We start from the raw sequence: 24,954 nt of genomic DNA, 5'->3' as shown, positions 1-24,954 counted from the left end.
TATGCAAGGGAAGAAAAAGTAGGGAAAGAGCGAATATAAAGATAGGATACGAAAAATTAGAAGAAGTGGCTGATTTTAGATACCTAAGAAGTCAGATAAGTGAGGATGGAAGGAGTTGTAGGGATATAAAGCAGAGGATAGCGCGGGGTCGTGTCGCCTTTAATAAAAAGAAATCACTTCTATGCTCGCGAACGGTTAATTTAGAAATCCGAAAAAGGTTGTTAAAGGTGTATGTTTGGAGCACGGCGTTGTACTGGTGTGAAACATGGACAGTGGGAGCGGCGGAAAAGAAAAGTTTAGAAGCATTCGAAATGGGGTGTTATAGGCGGATGATGAGAATATCGTGGGTAGAAAAGGTTAGAAATGAAGAGGTATTGGAAAGAATAGGAGAACAGAGGACTCTATGGAAGTCAATAAAAAATAGGCGAGATAGGTTGGTAGGACACCTTCTCAGGCATAAAGGTCTAGTCAGAGACATATTAGAGGCAGAAACAGGAGTTAGGAGGGGTAGAGGTAGACCTAGATTAGATTATTCTTCGCAAATACGTAGTTAAGGATGTGGGCTGTTCTAATTTTAGGGAAATGCGAAGTTTAGCTCAGGATAGGAAAGAGTAGAGGTACGTGTTCAACCAGTCTTAGGACTGATGACCTTATGATGATGATGATGATGAAAATATCATAGGAATTGAAAGTTCTTGCGCAGTGAACGCAACCTGTGGAAATGTGATACTAATTGTAATATTGAGTAGCATTTGTCAGGGTTGTCTAGGCGATAATTTTCAAATGTTATGTGTAAGGTATACCAACTTCAATTATATTCAATATAATTTTACAACTTCTTTACAAATGAACAGTAATACATAGAAATTGATAAAAGTATTTATTAAAGGTAGTACGAGAAACCATTTATTTCTTTCGAGTTTATTGTAAATTTTGCCATCAGTTGAATCTAGGTTGCATTACAAGATAAGGTTCACGATTCTATATATATTTTATTCAGTCTTTTTCTAGTAAATACGATCGTTATCTGCATTTCCCTCAACATGTTTCTGGAAAAATTCTTGCCATACCCACAATACTAGATCAATAATTCTTATGGTATCTTACGGAAAGCAGATTATTCCTACGGCTACTTATCGAAATAACGACCTTATTATTCCATTTTTTTTAAATATCGATTGCTCTCTGAGGTAATTAATAACACGGCTACCTACTTATCACCACCGTTAGCGACATAGGACTTGAACAAACAACCACGAGTTTTCACGTGCATTATACCTACATATTGATACTAATATAGCAGTTGTACCAACAGGTCCAAAGATATCGCACACAATTATTTATGTACCTACTTCGCTCACTTATGGTAGATTATCTGCTCCAGTTGTGTGCCAGGTATGCATAATAAGACAAAATAATATCAAATTCTTCATCCCACACTTATTTTCCACAATGTACAGTATCTACTCAAATTTATGTTACGGCGGGGATGTGGGTCTTGGAGGAAAACAGGTAATTAAGGGCATTCACACGCTAGAATTCTGATGACATCAAACCTAACACTTATACAGTGTTTTCTTAATGATACAGTGTAATTATAATATATATAATATGAATAATGAGGAGGTATCTATTAAAAGAGTAGGGTAACAGAGGGTGTTCTCATCGAGTCTCTCTGGTGTCGCTGAGAGAGACTGTCAAAAAAACTGTTTAGCGTCTCTGAATGAGAGACTCGAGTNTAAGTTTTAAACGGCTGAGAATATACGTCTCGGCCCATAAAGCGGTTGTAGTAAAAAGTGTTTTTTGACCTAGGATACAGGCTTCCACATTTCTATTTCGTGTTCAAATTTTTGCAAATATAAAAGAGATAAAAATGAAATAAAAAGGAACAACAATCTAAACTAACTAAAACACTGAAATTTCACCTAAATACTTTCTATTACATAAAGTGCATTTTGTCAACTTCATGAGCCAGCTTTTTTGTTTGTTTTTTAAAAATTGCAAAATCTATTTCATTAATTAATAACTGTTAATGTACCAAATTATTTGTCATCTATGTTCTATATATTGACACTGACACGATTATTGTTGCATAAAGTTTTGTCAATGTAATTTCAAATCATATTCCGGAAGTACAGGTTGAAATAATTTGCAGCGTTATCCTATATTAGTCCACACGACAGAGGATAAAATATTTTATTTTACAAGTTTAACTCACGATTGATAGTTTATTACGTTCAATTGAAATACTTATGTATTAGGATGTATTATCCTTGTTACTTACGGTGTTTATCCTAGAAGTATTCCAGTAAAATAAACCATGGGACTTTTAGTATAGGTACATAAGCAATCGTTAATGTAACGATGGTTATTCAGTCTAAAATTTACCTAATGCGACCATCAATTCCTTCTTTACCCATACAGAGACTGTGAGAGATCCATAAAAACACCTAGACAATAACTGAGAGACTGTGAAAGACTGTGAGAGACGCTCTCAGAGACGCTGAATGACTCTGAGAGACTGGAGAGAGACTGAAAATTTTTGTCTAGAGGCGTTAGGAGGAGTAGAGATAGGCCTAAACTAGATTACTATTCACACATAATTAAGGATGTGGGATGTTCCAGTTTTAAGGAATTGCGAAGATTAACTTAGGACAGGAAAGAGTGGAAGAGCGTGTCCAACCAGTCTTAATTCTGACAGCTTTATGATGCTGATCTGTCATATTTAAATCACGCATTAATTAATACAATAAATCTAGTTATCCCTTTTTCACTTTGCTAACCGTGTATACTGAGCGTGACAGTGTCAACTAGGCCAAGAATAAAAGTAGGTATTTCCCAAGTTATTTATACTTATAATATGAAACGGCCTGTTCACGATTATCATGTAATCTGGATTTTATATTATTAGTAGGAAATAAATGACGATAAAGACACATTTCACACTATTCCAATTCCGACACCAACGCGTTTACATTTGCTCTTTATGGGTTGCAAGCTTCAGGAATGCCATACTCGAGAAACAAAATCGCTTAACTTTCAGCCTTGCCTGGTATCATATTACATTCTTCGTTCAAGCAGATTTCAAGTTTCGGAATTAATAAAGTCCTTCGATAGCGTTTCATTTATCACAAATTAAAACTGCAGGGAAACGAGTTTTGTTTTTCCTTTTCAATGTAACTACCCACATCTTTCTTTGAAATATAGAAATGCGTAAAATTAGTGTAAATTTTGAATATTTTGTAGAGGTACATAGTTGCACACTCAAAAGTATACCTACATATATTCCTTCTAGAAGGCATGACATAAAATAATTGAAACGTATGCTGTATACGGAACCACTCCAAAAAGATAGTAACGAAATACCTATTAAGCTAACATGAAATATAAAAAGTACATACGGACTACTCCGATAATTGCAGATATGCATTCCAACGCATTCGCCTGCTCAATTGTGAGGAAGTAGAGGTAGTCTCGAATCCCATGAACATTGACAGTGCCCTTTAATTAATTTCTGCATTTCTACCTGTATACAAACATTGACAGTCATTATTTACAGTTGTACACTCAATGTTGTTGTAATGTATGCATGTGCATGTAAAAGCTCTTTAGATTTTGAACTAACTATACGTTATATATGTCGTAGAGTGACTGTTGCACACGTCATACGCTAATTCTTTTACTATCAGTATAGCTTCAGATTACTGTTCGCAAATAGTTAAGGATGTGGGCTGTTCAAGTTTTAGGGAAATGCGAAATTTAGCTCAGGATAGGAAAGAGTGGAGGTACATGTACAACCAGTCTTGGGACTGACGACCTTATGATGATGATGATGATAGCTTCAGCTTCATTCTAACATTATTCGTAGTGGTTACTGAATGTCAAATATTAACTGGTGCTCAATTCTAGTAGAGGTACTTCAATCTGCCTCATAGAGTTCACCCCTTTTGCTAGAAATAACTAACTACCCAGTTTCTAATTCGTATCATTATGGGTTCACATGTTGCATTCCCATGAAAATAGATTTCTTTCCAATTAACAATCAATTACTTCACTATTGACGTTCGTACACGTGTACATATATACTATAAGTCGATATCGGATCGATATGCGTGTACGTATCTAAATAGCCACACGTGCATGCATTCCGTGAGTGTGAGAATTTACATGGTACCTGACCGCTGGGCTGGCATTGTCCTCGGCCGATTCCGTACATTCGGACAAATCAGATAATAATAAATGCGCTCGTCCGATTCGTATCGAATAAAAGACAAAAGTCCCTAATGATGCGATGACTACCCGCGATTGCAACTGCCGCCGGTTATCTCGCGGTGTATGACCAAGACGGATTGTGCATTTCGGGGAACCCCAGATTAATTAGTCGTGGTCGCGGCGATAACTATCTTTTACATGAATATGTCCGTCGACGACGTTCGTCAACGAAACGCTACACAATCAGCCATCTCGAGCATGTCAGTGGATTGTTTTCTATCGGATCGAAAGGATTGTCTTCGATCGACAACAAAAAATCAATCACTACTATCTCATTGGAAAAAGTAACTTATAATTTGGATTACCTACTTACAGTTCTACAAATTAGCAATGCCAACAGGCTGAATGTAAATAAGACCGGCGTGCTAAGGTCATCAAATACAAAATCATTGTTATTTCACTGTATTTAATTGGTATAAAACAAACATTCATGTATACATACGATTAAGGGGAAAAATTAATGCCAGTGCAAAAGTAATTTTCTTAGGCTTATATTCGTGTGTAAAAAATTATGAGGTAAAATTCATATTTGTGAAAAAATGTAGGTATATTTCGAGCCAACACCAAAAACAATAGTTTTATAAGCAAAAACTGAACCATACGCGAATGAGTCTGAAAAGTGTCACGATTAACAGGGGACATAAAACACAACGGACCGCTGCGCGATGAGCGGCCGCGCATCAATTCTGGTCACTTGTAAAAGTACGCGTCAAATCGGAAGCGCAGTATCTTATTGCGCATTGAACTGCCCAAGTACTTACAACATGATAACGATAATACAACTTGCGTCGCGGATGTTGCATCTCTATTCTTCTTCGTCAATTTTCTGCTGTCTTGATACGTCACCATTGTCGCCAACGAGTAATACAGCACGCATGTTGATTTTTGTTTTTTACTTGCTGTAGCTATTATTATGTATTAATTAGCAATCATTTTAACTACTCTACAGATACGCGTCTTATTCGTGGATTACATTACTGGCAGTGAAAATGTGCGTTATTTACAGAACGAAATGCGTTCAGGCTTATTAAGAGTCGCAACTTCTTTTCGCTCTTGTTATACTATTATTAATTTGTACGCGAAATGCTAGACGCCATAAGTCTTTAAAAGCGAACACGTAGATCAGCACGCAAATGACTGCCATTAATATCGAAAGTAAAACGTAACGATCGTCATTACAGCTGCTGCATACGCTTATTATCTACCGCAACCACGACAAAAATAACCAACCGTTAAATTACGCGGATGTCAAATTACTTTAATGACAGCATGAAAATTGAAAATTAGACATCAATCAAATGATGATCATTTTTTAAGGGCAGTTTTAGCAGCATCTCGCCTCGGGACATTAGGCATAAAATATAGGTTTTATTTGTAGTCTGGAATTAATTACTTACAATAAATATTTTGAAGGATGCAGAACTTAATTATAGAGTTCAATATTTTATGAAATTTTGAAGATGATAACTACCTACAAATAGACATATAAAACATACGATGGTTAGTCCAAAGTAACTCCTCATATTATCTTCCTTTTGATTTGAAAGGATTTCACAGTGCCCACATTTACAATTACTTTAATGTAGTTATTTTTACCGCTCTTTATCTGGCATGTTTCGAACTAGCCCTTAATACCTGGTGTCCACCTCACCTTTTCATCATTGACACCTTAGTGCCCTATGTTGTCCTACGTTTTACAATATCTCCCACGTCTAACCTTTTCTATCTACGATATATTTTCGTTATGATTATGTAACACCACATCTCGTAACGGACAATATTTAGTAAAGTAGCTTTTCTCGATCTACTTACTAAACATTTTTATTTCAAATATGACATCGTTAAAGAGCCGAAGTACCTCTCTGATGGCATCTAAATCAGATATATTTGGAGAAAAACGTTGGAATTCTATCATTTATAACATCAGTTATAGCAGTCACAGTCTTGAAGTGTTGATTTCATTTAACCATTTAATGATCTGGCGGAAACGTTCGCCGCAAACGAAGCAATTCATCTTCTGGTAAGCAGCTGTTTGAGCACAAATTGAAGACGTCGTTCGTTAAAATACAATTTGCAGATATAAATTTCCAGGATTAAAAATAATTTAAACGTCATGTTAAAGTGCATGGTTGCTTCCGACCGATGAGTTTTTCTTCGGATTCTGTGCGAGGAAATCCACTTCTCCAAATAGCTTATGATCATCAGATTCTATATAATAAATATCATAACTTTATCGACTTAGTTACATACTTTTTTTTTTATTTATCTGTCTTGTATATATCTAACTTAGGTAATTATTCTATTTATTTACACTACTGTTACTATTCACTGTTCTATTTATTTCACTTCTATCACTGTCAATTTATTGCTTGATTCCCTTCTGCGACGGTCAATTTATTTCTACTCTACTCCGGCGATCGTCTCTTCCTTTAAATACTCCCTTGCTTCCTTTCGGGAACATTCTCGAGCCGTCCGGAAAAGTTTCGTTTTCTTAGAACTGTTTAATTGCTTTTCCAGAACGCAGGTACGACACACACATTTACAAATATAGCGCACATGAAGAAAGGCGCCCGCGGCTAGTCGGCGAATCGATAAGCCGCTCACACACACGTATGCCCGATGGCACACAAACACGCTCGTGCTCGCTACAATACTTTTAGCAGTTTCATAAAGGATTTTATATTATTTACATTACGGTCCTGTACACGAAAAGTGCATTCGAGTAAAATGGAAGGTGATTGTGATTGACTGAGTTAATAAATGATTACCACCTTGAGAGGACCACCAGTCAAAGCAATTTTCGTCATTGCCACACTGCGCTGCGACTAGCGATTCGACTGTATCAGCTCTGCGCTTTCTCATCATTCTCACTGCAGGCAATTGCGATAGGAATTCGAAATAAGTTGTCAACACGCAAATTGTCATCTATCTATCAAGAAAGTGGTGCTTGGTGCGATAACATTTGATGTAGCAATACATTCACGTGAGGTTGCCTAAATGCGTCCGATATTTTACGTCACCAGTAATTACATACGTCGACGACAAAAGACAGGCTGATAACGAACGAAGCATCTTACAAGCGCAACATGATCGCAGACATTCGTCAATAAGCGAGCCAAATTACCATCCGTGTTCCCTAAATGCCCATAATTTGCTTACAAATGAATAAACATTAGGGACATTGTATCTGTGGAATGTGTACCCCACACAAGTTTTTTCACAGATAATACGAAACTTTTTAACACTCCTCTTCATGCCGATTAATTTTGAGTCTTCTTTCTGCTAAGCAAATTAGTCTAATAGTCTATTGTATGGGTTAGTATTCAGGAGGTCACCGGCCCGATTCTATAGTAGGTCCATCTGCCCTGATCTTTGGGTTGTTTAGGCAAATGCTAAGATCGTAATTTTCCAGAAATAATTTTTTCTTATTCTTCTGCCTTTGTTCAGTCCATCTCACCTATCCCTTACCAAGCACCACTCATTCACTCTCACGATTCCTAAAATAAGGCTTATCTCTATCCTTCGATTTTCCACTGGAGTGTAGGTTAAATTAGATTATGTTCAGCCCGCTGTGTATATATTCATGTGCTAAAGCTTAGTAGCTTGAAAACTTAAATTTTTAGAAATTAAGAAAGCTTTAGATTCAAATGAAAATATTGTCAGTAGCCAGAAAAGAATACGTTTTTGTAACACATTCCCTCCTCAATCTGAAAAGTATTTAAAAATGTAGCAGTTACATTTAATTTAGTTATAGGTCCTCTTGAAAATGAATTTTTATCAAAAATAACTGTTGAAGATTGTGTCTAATCAATATATTAAAGATTTTTAGGTTTTTATACTGTTTAAGTATTTAAATGATTTCTCTCAAAAGTTACTAATTTTACTTCAATTTTGATTATTGTGGCACACCCTGTATATTGTTGAACTGTTGACGGTATATCAGCCAAAGTAATTAAGGGACCGTTTGGAACCAAGCCCCCTTAGTACTAATTTATTTGGTTTGTTTATTGGTTAATTTGTTGAACGAACGAATTCTAAACTGTCCTCGCCTCTATAACGGTTGACAACGTTGAGCAGAACGTCAAGACGTACAACTGAAGTCCCGTATAAATTCCACTTTTCAGTAAGGTCTTTAGCGCTAGTCTTCAACGTGCTTAACTCGGAATAATAAAATAACTTAGTTTATTACAACTATTTTCATTTCTTTTTTCAAAATGTAATTAATTCGTGGTCGTTAGCAGAGAATTGCAACCAGTATAAATGAACTTCAAGAATCCATGTGATTACCAGGCAATTTTACTTTCTGTTTCTTTGCAAGTTTCGTTTCATTGTAGGTACTTTACGATTTTCAGTTAATTGTACCTGAGATAAAAATGTTCAGTCTCTCAGAGTCTCTGAAAGCGAGATTCGAGTCTCCGTCTCTCATCGAGTCTCTTTGATGTCGCTGAGAGAGACTGTCGTGAGCAAAAAACTGTTTAGCGTCTCTGAACGAGAGACTCGAGTCGCTCATAGAGAGATCCTCATTTCGTGTTTAGTCTCTGGATGAGAGACTCGAATCTCTGAACGAGAGACTCGAATCTCTCAATAAGTGGTGTCTCTATAGACATGATTACAATTTTCTAAATTCAACATATTTCAGAGATCGCAGTCTTTCTACAACAGACTCGAGTCTCTCAATTTTTCAGTTTTATTCATTCAGTCTCTCTGTAAGAAACTCGAATCTCTGAATTAACTCGTTCGAGTCTCTCATACAGAGACTATGAGAGATCCATAAAAACACCTAGGCAATAACAGAGAGACTGTGAGAGACGCTGAAAGACTCTGAGAGACTGAAAATTTTTGTCTAGGGTATTATTGATTATGATTACGTATTTAATTTAAAAATTAAAAACTAATTAGACATACAGGTAACTATAATAGTTATAGTTCAATTTAAATATTTATTTCGATGCTTCTTTTACATAATAATTACCTACCACTGAAGTAATGCTCGCAATATCCGTCGCATACGTGACGCCACTTCCGTCACATGTTCCGACCCAATTTCCGTTTCGTCCAGTGGCGCACTTCCGTCCCATACTCAGAGTTTACTTTCAAACTAGCTCTAATGAGAAGTACCTACCTTTTATATACAACTAGAACTTTAAAATCTTTTATTATCAATGGTTATTAGGAAGTCAAAAGCTGTTATGGGATTTATTTAATAAATAAATAAATATTTACTTCTTTTACGGTTCTAATTTTGATTCAAACGAAAATTTGATTTATTGTACAAAAGGCTGTATTTCTAAATTCAGCAATTACTTAGTACAAATTTATGGCTTACAAATGACAATAAATTACGGATCCAAGTGGAAAATACAAAAAACATAACCAATTTGAAATTCGTGGCCCAAAACAATTAAGATTCATGCTGTTAAAGGTCGTGCTTATAACAGCTGAAGTTAATTATGCAAAACATACAATTTATTAAAACTTTAGACGTAACTATTTCCTATTTGTTATTCTAATAAAAGAAACCAATTGATTTTTTTGTACAGCTTAAGATAACATCAAATTATCACCTGCTAATTTTTTTAAGTTGACGGTGTTTATGTCGCGGTCCAATGACTGTAACCATTATAAATTAGTGATATTGTAAGCCAATTTCATTATTCATTGGAAAGTCATTTAGATAAATTCGGTGGAAGGCGACTCATCGCCTTTGATCTTACCGACACATTCTGTACTTGCTACGACATTTTTCAAATGGTAATATTTCACGCTGCTTTCGCTAAACGAAATACCTGTGCAGTATAAATACCTTGACGACACAAAAAGGATTTATGTAGGTATAAAGTTTATTGTCATAAAATATAAAAGCACTGATTACGCATATGTTGCTTACAACCATTGAATGTCAATTTTACCACTTTGTTTTCAAAAACAATTAATTTCCCTGTTGTAGTAATTATTATTATCATAAATAATCATTCTTATATTGGTTTGAGCTTTTTAAACCGAAATCATTTTCAAATATAGTGCCCACCATATTGGATAATTTGTGACATCATACGCAATGTCAAGGTCAGTTCAACCAATATTGGTATATAAGTATCAATGATTTTGTCGATTGTTATGTTTTGTAACTAAAATATTATTTTCTACTTTTCAGTTTAAGTTTGTACATGTAGGTATAGTCCTGAAGGTGTTTTTTTTTTTCTAAAAATTAACTTTATTGTGCATTACTAAATTTATTTCTGATTTGTATGTAGATTTTTAAATGCTTTTGTTTATGTCTTCTTCTTCATACCGGCAATTACTGCATACATTCATAGCACGTTCTGTTCACATTAATGCGTAAAGATATTTGTTTGAATTATAAATTTATAATAATTGTTGAGTAGAGTGTACAGGTATTTAACAGTGTCTGTTCTACAATAGAGTCCTTCGACAGCGACTATATTCATAATTATAAACAACAAAGGAACCTGTCCGGGTAAATAAACTGATATGATCTTGAATACGGTCCTGGAGAATGAAATTACGACCAAACAATTGTCGATTTAAACAACATAATCGAACCTCTTTATCTTGACGTGGACATAAGGTCTTGATTACGTTCCAACAGATCGTTTGCTTAAGGACGATTGTCGTTAATTATCGGAGATTAGCTTTACTCGTGCGTTTTAATAGCGTACAATATACTTACTATTAAATTCGATTATGTACAGATTTATCCATCTCATTGCAAGTGACGGCACCTGATTGGTCAGACGAAATACATAGCCTCATGGGTAATATAGAAAAAGCTTGCTCTAGTCCAATTTTAAACAAAAGCAAGAGAAAATAAAACCAAAACATTTTGCTTTATGGGTGTTTGTACTGTACTCGTTTTTGTAATCGTAATTCTACTTTGTAGATAAGACGTACTCCAAGTGCAATGTGAAAAGAGACTGTCATGGTCTAGTATCTAATGGTCAGATCGTCAAGCATTTAGGACGCACTGGGTCGATTCCAGGTCCCGCTTGTCATACTTGAAGTTTTTCCGTGTTTTCTTTGATTATTTAGACAAATTCATGGGCAGCGAAATTCCATATGGGTGGTTTTTAATTCTTCTGCTACCATTAACTATTTATTCCTATTCCCGCAATACCTATAGGAAGCTGATGAGATACTTCCGCCCTATACCCTCTGATTTAAACCACATAAACTATAATCGTCATTAAACTCAATAACTAATGAAATCCATAACGCATTTATATCACCTTTATACCTATAAAATTCGATAAGTGATGGCATTTCTGCATTAGTTTTTCGTTTCTACAGAAGTAAATGTATTATTACTTCTGATAAAAAGAATAGTCTATATATTACTTGATTAGGAAAAAAGCAAAAAGTAAATTATAACACTGACACTATCAAAGATTACAGCAATTCTGCCTTCTTTCTCTTAACACAATTCAGAGAAATCAGATTTCACGGCCGGTGTTAGTTGAATCAGCTTGGATTACTGGGTAGTGTGATCAGCATGTTAATGATTCGTACAATTTGCCGAAACTTGATCAGTCTCTTAGTTGACAGATGTTCCTCTGAATAAACTCTTAATATCTTCTTTCTTCAAAACTCCTGAGTTGTACATGTACCAAACACCATACTTTATTGTAGGATTTATGTAGTAAGTTATTATCTTTGCAAATGTGAATTGTTTCTTTTCGACCCCATGTTAGGCATCAGCATTACAAGATGGTCAATTTGATGACAGGTTAAATACTGACTTCCACCCCTTCCTACGCTAAGCAAACCGTCGTAATTTCTGAAGCTATCCCAAATCCCCAACCATTTAGAGACAGTAATCCAATGTAGGTCTCTACTTCTAATACGTCAGTAACCACTCCTTAATGTTGTAGAAAGTATCCTACCATCACATATCCTCTTTTCCTTGTTATTGACTTCCATGGAGCCCTCCTGATCTCCTACTATTTCCAGTCTCTCCTATCCGCAGTATTTTCATTATGTGCCTATAACAGCACATCCCCGCCGCGTGCACCGTCCACTTTCACACATATGCACTTTGTATATTTAATAATCTATTTCGATTATCTAAATTCGCCGTTCGAGATCGTACATCGGATTTCTTTTCTTTAAAAACGACTTAACCCTCTGCTATTATTTGTTTTATGTCTCGACTACTTTTTCCACTCTGGGTTATATAGATGCCCAGGCATTGAAAATCATTGACTTCTTCCAGTGTTTCCTCCCCAATTTTTATACCATATGGACATCAGACATTTTCTAATAATGTCAAAATGACATAAAAATGCATCTACTAAGATGGTGCGACAAAAAAAGAAAGGAAAACCTAAAGGTTATCTTTCTAAACTTTCTAAGACGGATGAGTTGTTACCACCACGGTGTATGGTATAGTGCTCACCCGTTTACCCGTGGCACGTCCACATTCACGTTCCCTGTTAACGGCATTTTGCCGACGATCGAGATTTACTACGGCGATCATCGCGCGCTGGCATTACAAAGTGCACTACTCGCTATGAATAATTTTTATGAAAATTCTCGCCTGTCAGCGGCACAAAACATGACAAATTTTTGTGATCTTTATGAAAAACATCCACCCGGTCACAAATGATGGCAATACATTCACCGATTAACGCCGTGGTATCCCGAGCCGCGAAACATTTGTAACGTTACAGGCGGCGATATTTCGTATAGGCGTAAAGACGATTTATAAAATTCCAACTGCGGCACACCGGGACTTACGATCTCACCGCTGCCCCTCAAGCTAAATTACAGTGGCGTACCTACGAAGTGTGGCAATTAAATTCCCTGAATTTATTTACAATATCCCAGCTAATGATACTACTGGGTTCGAGCAGACTCTTTTGCAAGCAGTAAACCTTCCTTTAGTATCGGCAGAAGTTTAAAGTCGATGGATTTTTACGTTCACATTTTAGGACTTCCGAGATTTTCATACATCTTTTAGTGGTGTCGCAACACTTAATGACTAAATTCACAAACAGCGTGCCTTTAGTGAAATAAGACGAGAAACTGTCTCAAATTCTCTACAAATTGAAAAATATTTCTTTAAAACTCCCGCGTCAGCAGTAGGTGAAATGGAGGGAAAGCGACCATTGAAATCCAGGATGTTCAAACTCATGTTTGTTTTACAATAAGCTTTTCAGTAATCGCAATTTCGTGTCATCAACATCATCATACGGTCGTCAGTCCTAAGACTAGTTGGACACGTACCTCCAATCCTTCCTATCCTGAGCTAATCTTCGCATTTCCCCAAGACTAGAACATCCCACATCCTTAAATATTTGCGAATAGTAATCTAATCTAGGTTCACCTGTACTCATCTTAACTCCTGTTTCTGACTTGACCTTCATGCCAGAGAAGGTCTCCTGCCAAACTATCTCGCTTTTTTTTTATTGACTTCCATAGAGTCCTCTGCTCTTATATTTTTTCTAATACCTCGTCATTTCTAACCTTATCTATCCACGGTATCCTCACATTATTCGCCGGTAACACCACCGGGTCCTGAGTTATCTGACTTCCTGGATACCTAAAATTAGCCACATCTTCTAACCTTTCCTCTCCTCTCTTTATATTCGCCCTTTCCCTATTTTTTCTTCACTTGCACACCTGTATTTTTGTTGTACTTTTATTTATTTCCATAAAATACTGTTTTGTCAATATCCCTTACATTTTATTTAATGCTATCTCTAACTCGTCCTTACTAGATGCTAAAATAGTGCTATATCATCTGCAAGTCAAATCATACTAACATTTTGCCCTTCTATATCTATCCCTATAGTTGTACTGTCTTTAATGATATTAATCTCGTTTTCGATCGATAGATTAAAAAGTATAGGTGACAGTGTGCATCTCTTTCTAACATTTACTTCTCTGCGTTGCTACTCCAGCTCCCTTTTTGTTTCGTGCGCCACTGGACCGCGTAATGTATTAATATAAGTATGACCAACGATATTTGTTGGTACAACACGTCGAGATCTCCTACGGGAAGCTATCATTTTCATCGACACCTCAATTCTCTGGCAACAAAACCCGCTAAGTACCGTAATTTTTCTAACGTCTTGAACGAACACACGTCGACTAGGTGTGGTTTATATGTGTGTATTATTAAATCGGGAAATTATTAATCTAATGTGGCAGCTTTATGGTATTTTGCATGTTTATTGGGCGCCAGATGAGATCGACGACCCTATCATAATCGTCTTCATGAGACAGTAACGACTTTACTTCATTGTTTTATGGCAAAACGTCGTACAAGATATCATATTCGACATTAGATGAACACGTTTTCTTTATTGATTTGAAATGTATGAATTGCCTCCAACACTGTCGCTAACGCGGTGAAGATGCTTCATTCCAGAATATTTCGTAGTGTCTATTTTTCCTAGAAATCGACTGACTAAGGAGTCAATTTATATTTTATTATTTCCTTATAATTTGTAAATAAATATACGTATTTTACGTCCACCTACGCGCTACTCCTGTACAGATTGTTGTAAAATATCTATTAAGATGCTTTCATAAATCATCAAATAGTAGAAAGTACATATTAGCATGTATGCAGTATTTACAATAAAATTAGATGTACTGTAGAGGCTTATTTGGTGAGTTGACCCCACAAAACTGTAAACATTTAAACATCGATTGATTTCAAAGTTAGATGAAATAGTTTCCTTAAGTACCCATGTCCCACATACCAGTTGTGGCGGACAATTGTATATAGTTTTTGTAGATATTTCTTAAGCAATCTTTTTCATTATTTTACTTCAAATTCATTTCATTTCAAATATTATTTGTAAATACTTTGGTTTCCTTTCAATCTAAACTCTATTGTTCTCTCAATCCCCTTTAACCCAGACTTCCAACTTCAGCCATACCTGCATGCGCTCTCATACTAATATCTGGTTTTACCCTTAATTGTATTCTCATGAACTCTATACTGCTTAATTCTACGTATTCCTACAAACTAGTGTCTTCACCCTCTCTCTCACTATTCCATCTAGAACCTTCTATCAAATCTACTAACAACCCTGTCCTATAAATACTATCAAAAATTCTTATCTTTACACCGAGCGGCATGGCCTAGAAGTCTAGGCTTAGCATTCGGGAGGACGCCGGTTCGATTCCGGGTCCGCCTGCCTTGGTCCAAGTTTTTCTGTGGTTTCCTTGGATCACTAAGGCAAATGCTGNTATAGTCAATTACCATGCGTCATTTAACCTTTCCGGACGCATTCTATTTCTTTGGAACTATCTATAAAGACTCTGAGAGACTGAAAATTTTTGTCTAGGGTATTATTGATTATGATTACGTATTTAATTTAAAAATTAAAAACTAATTAGACATACAGGTAACTATAATAGTTATAGTTCAATTTAAATATTTATTTCGATGCTTCTTTTACATAATAATTACCTACCACTGAAGTAATGCTCGCAATATCCGTCGCATACGTGACGCCACTTCCGTCACATGTTCCGACCCAATTTCCGTTTCGTCCAGTGGCGCACTTCCGTCCCATACTCAGAGTTTACTTTCAAACTAGCTCTAATGAGAAGTACCTACCTTTTATATACAACTAGAACTTTAAAATCTTTTATTATCAATGGTTATTAGGAAGTCAAAAGCTGTTATGGGATTTATTTAATAAATAAATAAATATTTACTTCTTTTACGGTTCTAATTTTGATTCAAACGAAAATTTGATTTATTGTACAAAAGGCTGTATTTCTAAATTCAGCAATTACTTAGTACAAATTTATGGCTTACAAATGACAATAAATTACGGATCCAAGTGGAAAATACAAAAAACATAACCAATTTGAAATTCGTGGCCCAAAACAATTAAGATTCATGCTGTTAAAGGTCGTGCTTATAACAGCTGAAGTTAATTATGCAAAACATACAATTTATTAAAACTTTAGACGTAACTATTTCCTATTTGTTATTCTAATAAAAGAAACCAATTGATTTTTTTGTACAGCTTAAGATAACATCAAATTATCACCTGCTAATTTTTTTAAGTTGACGGTGTTTATGTCGCGGTCCAATGACTGTAACCATTATAAATTAGTGATATTGTAAGCCAATTTCATTATTCATTGGAAAGTCATTTAGATAAATTCGGTGGAAGGCGACTCATCGCCTTTGATCTTACCGACACATTCTGTACTTGCTACGACATTTTTCAAATGGTAATATTTCACGCTGCTTTCGCTAAACGAAATACCTGTGCAGTATAAATACCTTGACGACACAAAAAGGATTTATGTAGGTATAAAGTTTATTGTCATAAAATATAAAAGCACTGATTACGCATATGTTGCTTACAACCATTGAATGTCAATTTTACCACTTTGTTTTCAAAAACAATTAATTTCCCTGTTGTAGTAATTATTATTATCATAAATAATCATTCTTATATTGGTTTGAGCTTTTTAAACCGAAATCATTTTCAAATATAGTGCCCACCATATTGGATAATTTGTGACATCATACGCAATGTCAAGGTCAGTTCAACCAATATTGGTATATAAGTATCAATGATTTTGTCGATTGTTATGTTTTGTAACTAAAATATTATTTTCTACTTTTCAGTTTAAGTTTGTACATGTAGGTATAGTCCTGAAGGTGTTTTTTTTTTTCTAAAAATTAACTTTATTGTGCATTACTAAATTTATTTCTGATTTGTATGTAGATTTTTAAATGCTTTTGTTTATGTCTTCTTCTTCATACCGGCAATTACTGCATACATTCATAGCACGTTCTGTTCACATTAATGCGTAAAGATATTTGTTTGAATTATAAATTTATAATAATTGTTGAGTAGAGTGTACAGGTATTTAACAGTGTCTGTTCTACAATAGAGTCCTTCGACAGCGACTATATTCATAATTATAAACAACAAAGGAACCTGTCCGGGTAAATAAACTGATATGATCTTGAATACGGTCCTGGAGAATGAAATTACGACCAAACAATTGTCGATTTAAACAACATAATCGAACCTCTTTATCTTGACGTGGACATAAGGTCTTGATTACGTTCCAACAGATCGTTTGCTTAAGGACGATTGTCGTTAATTATCGGAGATTAGCTTTACTCGTGCGTTTTAATAGCGTACAATATACTTACTATTAAATTCGATTATGTACAGATTTATCCATCTCATTGCAAGTGACGGCACCTGATTGGTCAGACGAAATACATAGCCTCATGGGTAATATAGAAAAAGCTTGCTCTANTGGTTGGACACGTACCTCCACTCTTTCCTATGCTGAGCTAATCTTCGCATTTCCCTAAAACTAGAACAACCGACATCCTTAACTATTTACGAACAATAATCTAACCTAGGTCTACCTCTACCCCTCCTAACTCCTGCTTCTGCCAATAATATGTCTCTGACTAGACCTTCATGCCTGAGAAGGTGTCCTACCAACCTATCTCGCCTATTTTTTATGGACTTCCATAGAGTCCTCTGTTCTCCTAATACCTCTTCATTCCTAACCTTTTCTACCCACGTTATCCTCATCATTCGCCTATAACACCACATTTCGAAGGCTTCTAACTTTTTCTTTTCCGCCGCGCCCACTGTTCATGATTCGCACCCGTACAACTCCGCGCTCCAAACATACACCTTAATTAAGAAAATAACTAACAATTACAGTACACTTAAATGTCACAATTCCATTTCGCTCTTATGTAAGCGCAGATAAAATTGATATAGGTACAAACTTTATCATGTACGAAATATTTGTGATTAAATAGACTCAGCTGCTTATCTTCCTTTTGATACCATTGATATGCTGTTTTGATACAATAAGTAAAGAGTTCTTGAAGATCTAGAACTTCAGATGAAAAATTTATAGATTTCCAATGGTCTGACCATCTAAATTCGTGTCGTTCATTCAGCAACTAATTGCGAACTTAGTGTATAGAGACGATTTCGTTTATCATCATCAGAACTATGAATACGTTGAGATATCCATAACAGTTCGTCTCACTGCCATTTCAAGAACGAATCCATTATATTTTTCGTGGATGTGACCGGGTCACCACAACCTAATCAAAATTAATACGAAAGCATAATTCACCGTCCACAGGTAACGACCCATCACGCCCTAGCTTACATCAGTCCTGTCTTAACAAAATCAAAAATCGTGAACACTTCCTTATTGACCTCTGACATTTGCACGCAACGAAAAGATTCACCGTTCGGTACCGTTTCATTCATACACGATTATATACGAGGGTGGATTGATAAGTTTCCGGCCTAACCAAGAGATGACGCCACTAGGCCTACCTTGAGGTGACATTCTATAGTACCATCCTTGGATAGCTTGTAGCTATAGTTTCAGCCCGATCTCCTTGCTAGTGTAGGTTTGNCCATTGCTTAGCATTCGGGAGGACGCCGGTTCGATTCCGGGTCCGCCTGCCTTGGTCCAAGTTTTTCTGTGGTTTCCTTGGATCACTAAGGCAAATGCTGAGGCAGTAATATTCCACAGATAATCTTTCACTCTCTTCTGTCTTCATTTCGTCCGTCTCATCTTTCTCACTCGATCCACCACCCACCCATTTCCACGATTCCTGAAAGCAGGCTGAAGAGGGCCTTCCGCCCTACCTTCCGGCATAGTCCGGAGGGACTGCCCGCCCACCAGCACTACTGGCTGGTGGGAATGAAGCACCCAAAAGTTTTTTTTTTCTTATCTTTACACAGTCTCTCGTCTACCGCCTGTACTACCATTTGTAAGTGTTTCTGCTTGTATCTGCATTGTTTTCATTTTTGTTGTCTTTATTATTGTTATTGTTATTGCTGCATTATCTTGTTCTTTTTGTTACTTTGTTCTCGTTTGTTTGTTTCACTCCTTGTGCCTTTTTGTTATTTGTGTTTTCGTTTGTTATTGTTATAAATTGTTAATTGTTATTAGTGTTTTCTTGGTACTTAAATAATTTAACACCAAAAGACACTAAACAGTAAAACGTAGTAACTAATGCCGATCCAACTTAACGATATCACTCATAATTTTCTGAAGGTGTTTGATAGAAAACCGATGCCACAAGTGCTTTGTTTCGTGATGACTGGTGACGTTGTTGAATATTTCCATAAAGCAAGCTTCTTAGGCAGGAAAGGCTTTTTGAATAAGGTCCTTTTTTGTCTTCAAATTATGTACATGTACATCAGAGTAAACATCGCCCTTACTTGAGAGTAATTATTAAATCAGAGAATTTAACGTTATCAATATGACAAAGTCTTCGCGTTCGCAGCGCCATTCTTGTGTTTCAGAGTATCAAGTTTATAGACCTCAATAAAGCGATAAATTATTAATGTTGTTGCCTTCGGAACCGATTACCTTGAAGCGGCATGGCATAGCGTGGCATGGTGAGGCATGACATGCTATGGTATGGTATAGTCGTAGCACCGAGCCGAGCGGGCAGTTAACAGTAGAAAACTTTATCGCAACAATTGCCATTGTCCAGCTTCACACATATAATGAGATAAAAATAAAAAGTTATTTGTCAGCGAAAGCGTTAAGGCTACTCGACTCGATTGACAGTCTGCCGATAACGTGCCCTGTGTCTGCGTATTAACCTGCGAGTGTGGAAAACTGAGCGAAACTGTTTAGCCTACCACCGGTTATCTCCACCGATCAATAATAATAGCAGGAGAATTTTAATAATACGAATTTTTCATTCAAAATTTTACATATCGACTCGATAGAGGTAAATATCGAGTTCGGTATCTTCCAACATGTACCTCACGACAGGAAATATTCGCAATTTTTCCATCCTAATCGATATATCGAAGACACGATAAATATCAGTAAAGGTAGGACAACCTTAGGGATAGATATACAGGAGCACTTAGTAGATGACAAGGAGGAGTTAGAGATAGCCTTAAATAAAATGGAAGCGACTTTAACAAAACACTATGGTATAAAAATAAGTAAAAATAAAACAAAACTATTAGTATACAAGGAAAGGTGTTGGAAGGAGTAGGAGAACGGAAGGCGTTCCGGAAGTCAATAAAAAATAGCGAGATAGGTTGGTAGGACACATTCACAGGCATGAAAAGGACTAGTTAGAGACAAATTAGAAGCAGAAGCAGGGGTTAAAAAGAGTAGAGGTAGAACCAGATTAGATTACTGTTCACAAATACATAGTTACGGATGTGACTGTTCTAGTTTTAGGGAAATGCGAAGATTGGCTCAAGATAGGAGCGAGTGGAGGTCCGTCTTCTACCAGTTGTAGGACTGACGACCTTATGATAATAATTCTCTACGAAATACAATGTTTCCAAGCTCTTACTGTTGCCTTATGGATAGTGTACCTAAAGTTCAAAATTGTAGATCAGAACCGCACGAACATTTGCACAGAATATGAAAAGAGCTGTAACATTAAATTTTAAACCAGAGCAACGTAAGCTAACCGTAAATTAGCCTTCAAAAAGTGTATAACATTGAAATATAAAAAAAAAAATGCTGTGGTTAGTTTAGGGTGCCCTGATTTAAAATTTTACATTTGCAGATCACTTATTGTTCTGTATTAATATCCGTACGGTGTGCATAGATCTATGAGCCCCTGACGTTTCACTATTAACCCCTAAGAGCCCCTAATTTCGGCATTATCGAAATTAATTCAGATCACTTTGTTGTACTAGTTTCACGAAGGTCAAGCTGACTTGTACGACATTAGTACTCCCAATGACCGATCTTGTGTGTCACATACTGTGCGTACGTACAAATAAAATTAACGTTACTATTATGAAGTTGGTTGAATTTACTGTGAGATCTTCTACCTGCAAGTCCGTAAAAGAGTTTTATATTCAGCTATAAAGTCAACGGCGTGGCGGGTCGCAGTAAATGTAGTAGTTAGATACAGGCAATGGCATCGCATAATACTGTGTTTATTTCGCACCTGTAGTGCTTTACTATCGACAAGATTAACGCTGACTCGTCTCCAAAAGTTACAATCCACTAATTTAATTTTCCTTATCGTTTCATCGCCTTTGAACATTTTAACAGCAACGCATCAACGACAATGTCATTCGCACCTATCCTACTATTATCACTGTCGAAGTCATTCAATTGGGCATTTTTACCAGATAAATATTGCACACCAGCAGGGATTGTAGTTAAGCAACGTGGGCAAGTTGATCACACTGCAGAAGGCATACTTTCATTGCTGTTATTATTATAATTATATCAAGATCCTGCTTGCAGATAGTTAAGAAAACAGCATATATATAAAAAAACAAAATAGCGAACCTGCCCAATAAGAGTATTAATCGGAGAATACTTTTGCTATATTACTTAAATCGTAAAGCTACTCTACGAAAAGATATCACGAACGAAGTAAATTTCGGCGTCTTCCATGTATATATTCATGTAGCTACTCTTACTTTTAGTCCATTTTGCTAACCATATTCGTTTGTTATTGCTAAATGCCTCTCTTTTCTTGAATTGTTTATTAAATCGTATTTGTAATTTCGGGTTCGTCGCCTAACCGACTATTGAATGCTCCATACATATCCATACACAGTACGACACACAGGAATTTTTGAGTCCCGGCTTTAAGGACTCCCTTTTCAGGGACTCATTACCTCCTATTACGGGGTCTAAGGTGCCTGCAATCTGTCTGTCTGTCCGTATAATAACAATAAAAATGAAACAGTTGAATTCTGAGAAGACTTTCTCCTTAGTTTGTTATCCTAAACATCTTTGTTTTCTATAACTGTATTTCCAAATCGGACGTATTAATTCTTGGTATATTGGACACATCATCGGTGACAATTCGACAGGAAGAAGGAAGAAACTAGAAAAAAATTTGCTAAATTAGTGTTACAATATGCGAAGTGCGAGAAGTAACTAAAAAATTGATTACATACACCTTATTATATTATAGGTTTTACAAAATATTTCACCTTTACTATTCGTTAACAATGTTGCCACTGTACTCTATAGTTAAACAACAAATGTCAAACAACGGTAAATAAGTGTTGTATGGAACTCATTTAGTTACCTGAGACATAATTAAATGGTCTTCGAATAAGTATATAACACTGGTGGATATAATTCTGATTATGATTTTAGAAGTAATATGCTTCTTATGTAAGCTATCATGAATTTAAATACTAAATTGATTGATTTTTTTTTCTTTTCAGTACGGTACATCTGAATTGGCAAACGTCCGGTTCCCAAGAAGTCATTGCAACAAGTGGAATTTGTGTAAAACAAATTTCGAGATTTTAATTGGTCAAAGTGGTAGCGAAGAGGGTCGCATCTAGCAGGCTACTGTCATCTCAGAGACCGGTGTCCAGACCGTGAGAATATCCGATCCTTAAGAAAGATAATAGTGGATGCAAAAGTGTAAACATCTTTTGAAAACACTTGTGTATTTGGAACGAGGTGTTAATAAGCGAAACACACAGGTAGGTGTCTGTTTACAATTGTCTAGATAAATAAAGTAAACTGTTAACGTTCTCGGGAAATATTTTCTCATCGGAATGTTTGTCTCTTTAAGAAGATGTTTGCCTTACAATAATGCGCTAATGCAAACTGTGTTCGAACTTGTCTATGAAACGATCGACGACGACAACAACAGACGGACAGACGAACCATAGCGTCGCGTCGTCGTGTATCTACTAAAATTTACATCGAATCCGAAATACTTTGTTGATACATGCTGTGGTTCGGTGTTTGTAAGTACAAATGTAACACAGTTACGTATATGTTTCAAGAGTTGTTCTTGTATCACAAGTCCTTTTCTCGAATACTACGTTTGAGTGTTTACTATATACCATATACTGCATCTTCATGTTTATATGGTTTGCGGTATTACAAGGTAGATTGATTAATGAATTTTAACAGTTTCTGGAAGTATTTTATATTTAATATTAATGTAAAAATTAAATTTTTTCCCACTATAAACTACCTCAGGTTTATGAGGGAAAATTTGTTGCTGTCGCCGGGAATCGATCCCGGGACCTTTGGCTTTACGCACCAATGTTCTGACCGCTCAGCTACGAGAGGTGACAACAGCAACAACGACAAATCGTACTTATTAGGTCACAGATCTGTTCAAAATTAAAATGAATTTTCACATTAATATTTGATATCAACCCCTATTAAATGTCAAAGTGGTTCATATTTTATTAATATTTACTAATTTGCGATGCTACTATATTAACTATGAATATTCGCTAAGAATTATATTGAAAATCTATTGATTTATTTTTAAAGAGTTTTATTAATACGTTGCAATGACACGGTGAGTTGTTTCCTGCCTGAATCCGCCCCTGTATTTGTCGAAAGGTCGATTAACACTCGCCACCGGACGATTATCTTATCGTTTCATCTTGATATGTCGACTCCCGTTTAGTTGCGTCCGGTGTCTAATTTATAAAAGTCGTTTGTTTTAATTTGTTGGGAACGTTTCGATGATTAAATTTATCTTGCGAGTAATTTTAATGAGAGCTAAGAACTAGTAATAAAGGCGATTACTTAAAATGCGCCATTAATGTGACTTGAATACCGAACACGGCAGATTTACGGCCTACTTATAGGTGCGCTAGTTGTGTTCCTATTATTTATAAATTACAAACATGCATTACAGTTCAGTCGTGTTTTAAGTTGGGAAAAAATAACGAGGGGGGGGGGCTAATAAAATCGCTGTAATTAAAGCTCAACTAATAAAATATAAGCATTTTTAATATTATCGCAATGTTGGGCTCCGTGAGCTTTTATGTAGGAAATTATAATTAGAAATTCGTTCAATTAAACAAATTTCAAATAGTGGACAAAAATTGGTCGCTGTTCCGAGGTTGCTAGGCCTCTTACTAGGTCAGTAAGTAAATAAATATAGAAAGGATAAATATTCGATGATTGAATAATGTCGATGTGATGCGTCTAATAACAGTGCCATCTGGGCTGGCTTAGGTTTGTTGTACGTTTTCAGTGTGAGTAATAAAATTCCTTAAAAAAAAGTCACTTGTCAATATGAATTTCAACCCCAAATCGTTTTGTTTTACAGTTTTTTGCCCCATTTTTCGCCATGTATGTATTGCGAAATTATAGACTGAATTATTTAGAGATTGTAAGTATAGACGCACACGCTAATGAAATTGTGATTTGACATTTAATTTCTTTAAAAATGCATTATTATTCTGCACTTAAAGTTAAATTGACTTGTAACAAAAAATAACTTTATGGTATTGACTTTGATCCAAAAAAATTTTATAAAATTTTAGAGCGAGAGATACGTTCGGGTACGTAATAATCACAACCCTTTTTCCTGAAATAAAACTAATTTTTTTTATCTCTCGACAACAAACAAACTGACATTCGCATTAATAATATTAGTTAGGATAGTATCTACTACTTTTTCACAAAAAGAGAAAACAAAAATAAATGGAATTGAAAGTCTTAACATAACAAAAAAATTGAAGATAAGGTGCTCTGAAAAGATTGATGTCAAACCCAAAAATGGCCAAACTATTGTCTGCACTTCTATATACGAGGGTGGATTGATAAGTTTCCGGCCTAACCAAGAGATGACGCCACTAGGCCTACCTTGAGGTGACATTCTATAGTACCATCCTTGGATAGCTTGTAGCTATAGTTTCAGCCCGATCTCCTTGCTAGTGTAGGTTTGACAGC

At 35.8% G+C, this 24,954-nt stretch overlaps 1 long non-coding RNA gene across 2 annotated transcripts in view; it reads left to right on the top strand.

The window, feature by feature from the left end:
- Nucleotides 1-24,954, top strand: part of LOC108733223 — a 168,258-nt gene that overhangs the window by 66,589 nt on the left and 76,715 nt on the right. For both annotated transcript variants that reach the window (XR_003232479.1, XR_001937204.1), the window contains exon 2: nucleotides 22,461-22,727. This is a non-coding gene — a long non-coding RNA (uncharacterized LOC108733223). The remainder of the gene's footprint in view (nucleotides 1-22,460; nucleotides 22,728-24,954) is intronic.

The sequence above is a fragment of the Agrilus planipennis genome, unplaced genomic scaffold (genome assembly GCF_000699045.2).
Source record: "Agrilus planipennis isolate EAB-ADULT unplaced genomic scaffold, Apla_2.0 scaffold1, whole genome shotgun sequence".
NCBI lineage: Eukaryota > Metazoa > Arthropoda > Insecta > Coleoptera > Buprestidae > Agrilus > Agrilus planipennis.
Note: the sequence above shows the minus strand (reverse complement) of the source record. Positions and strands in the feature narration are given on the sequence as shown.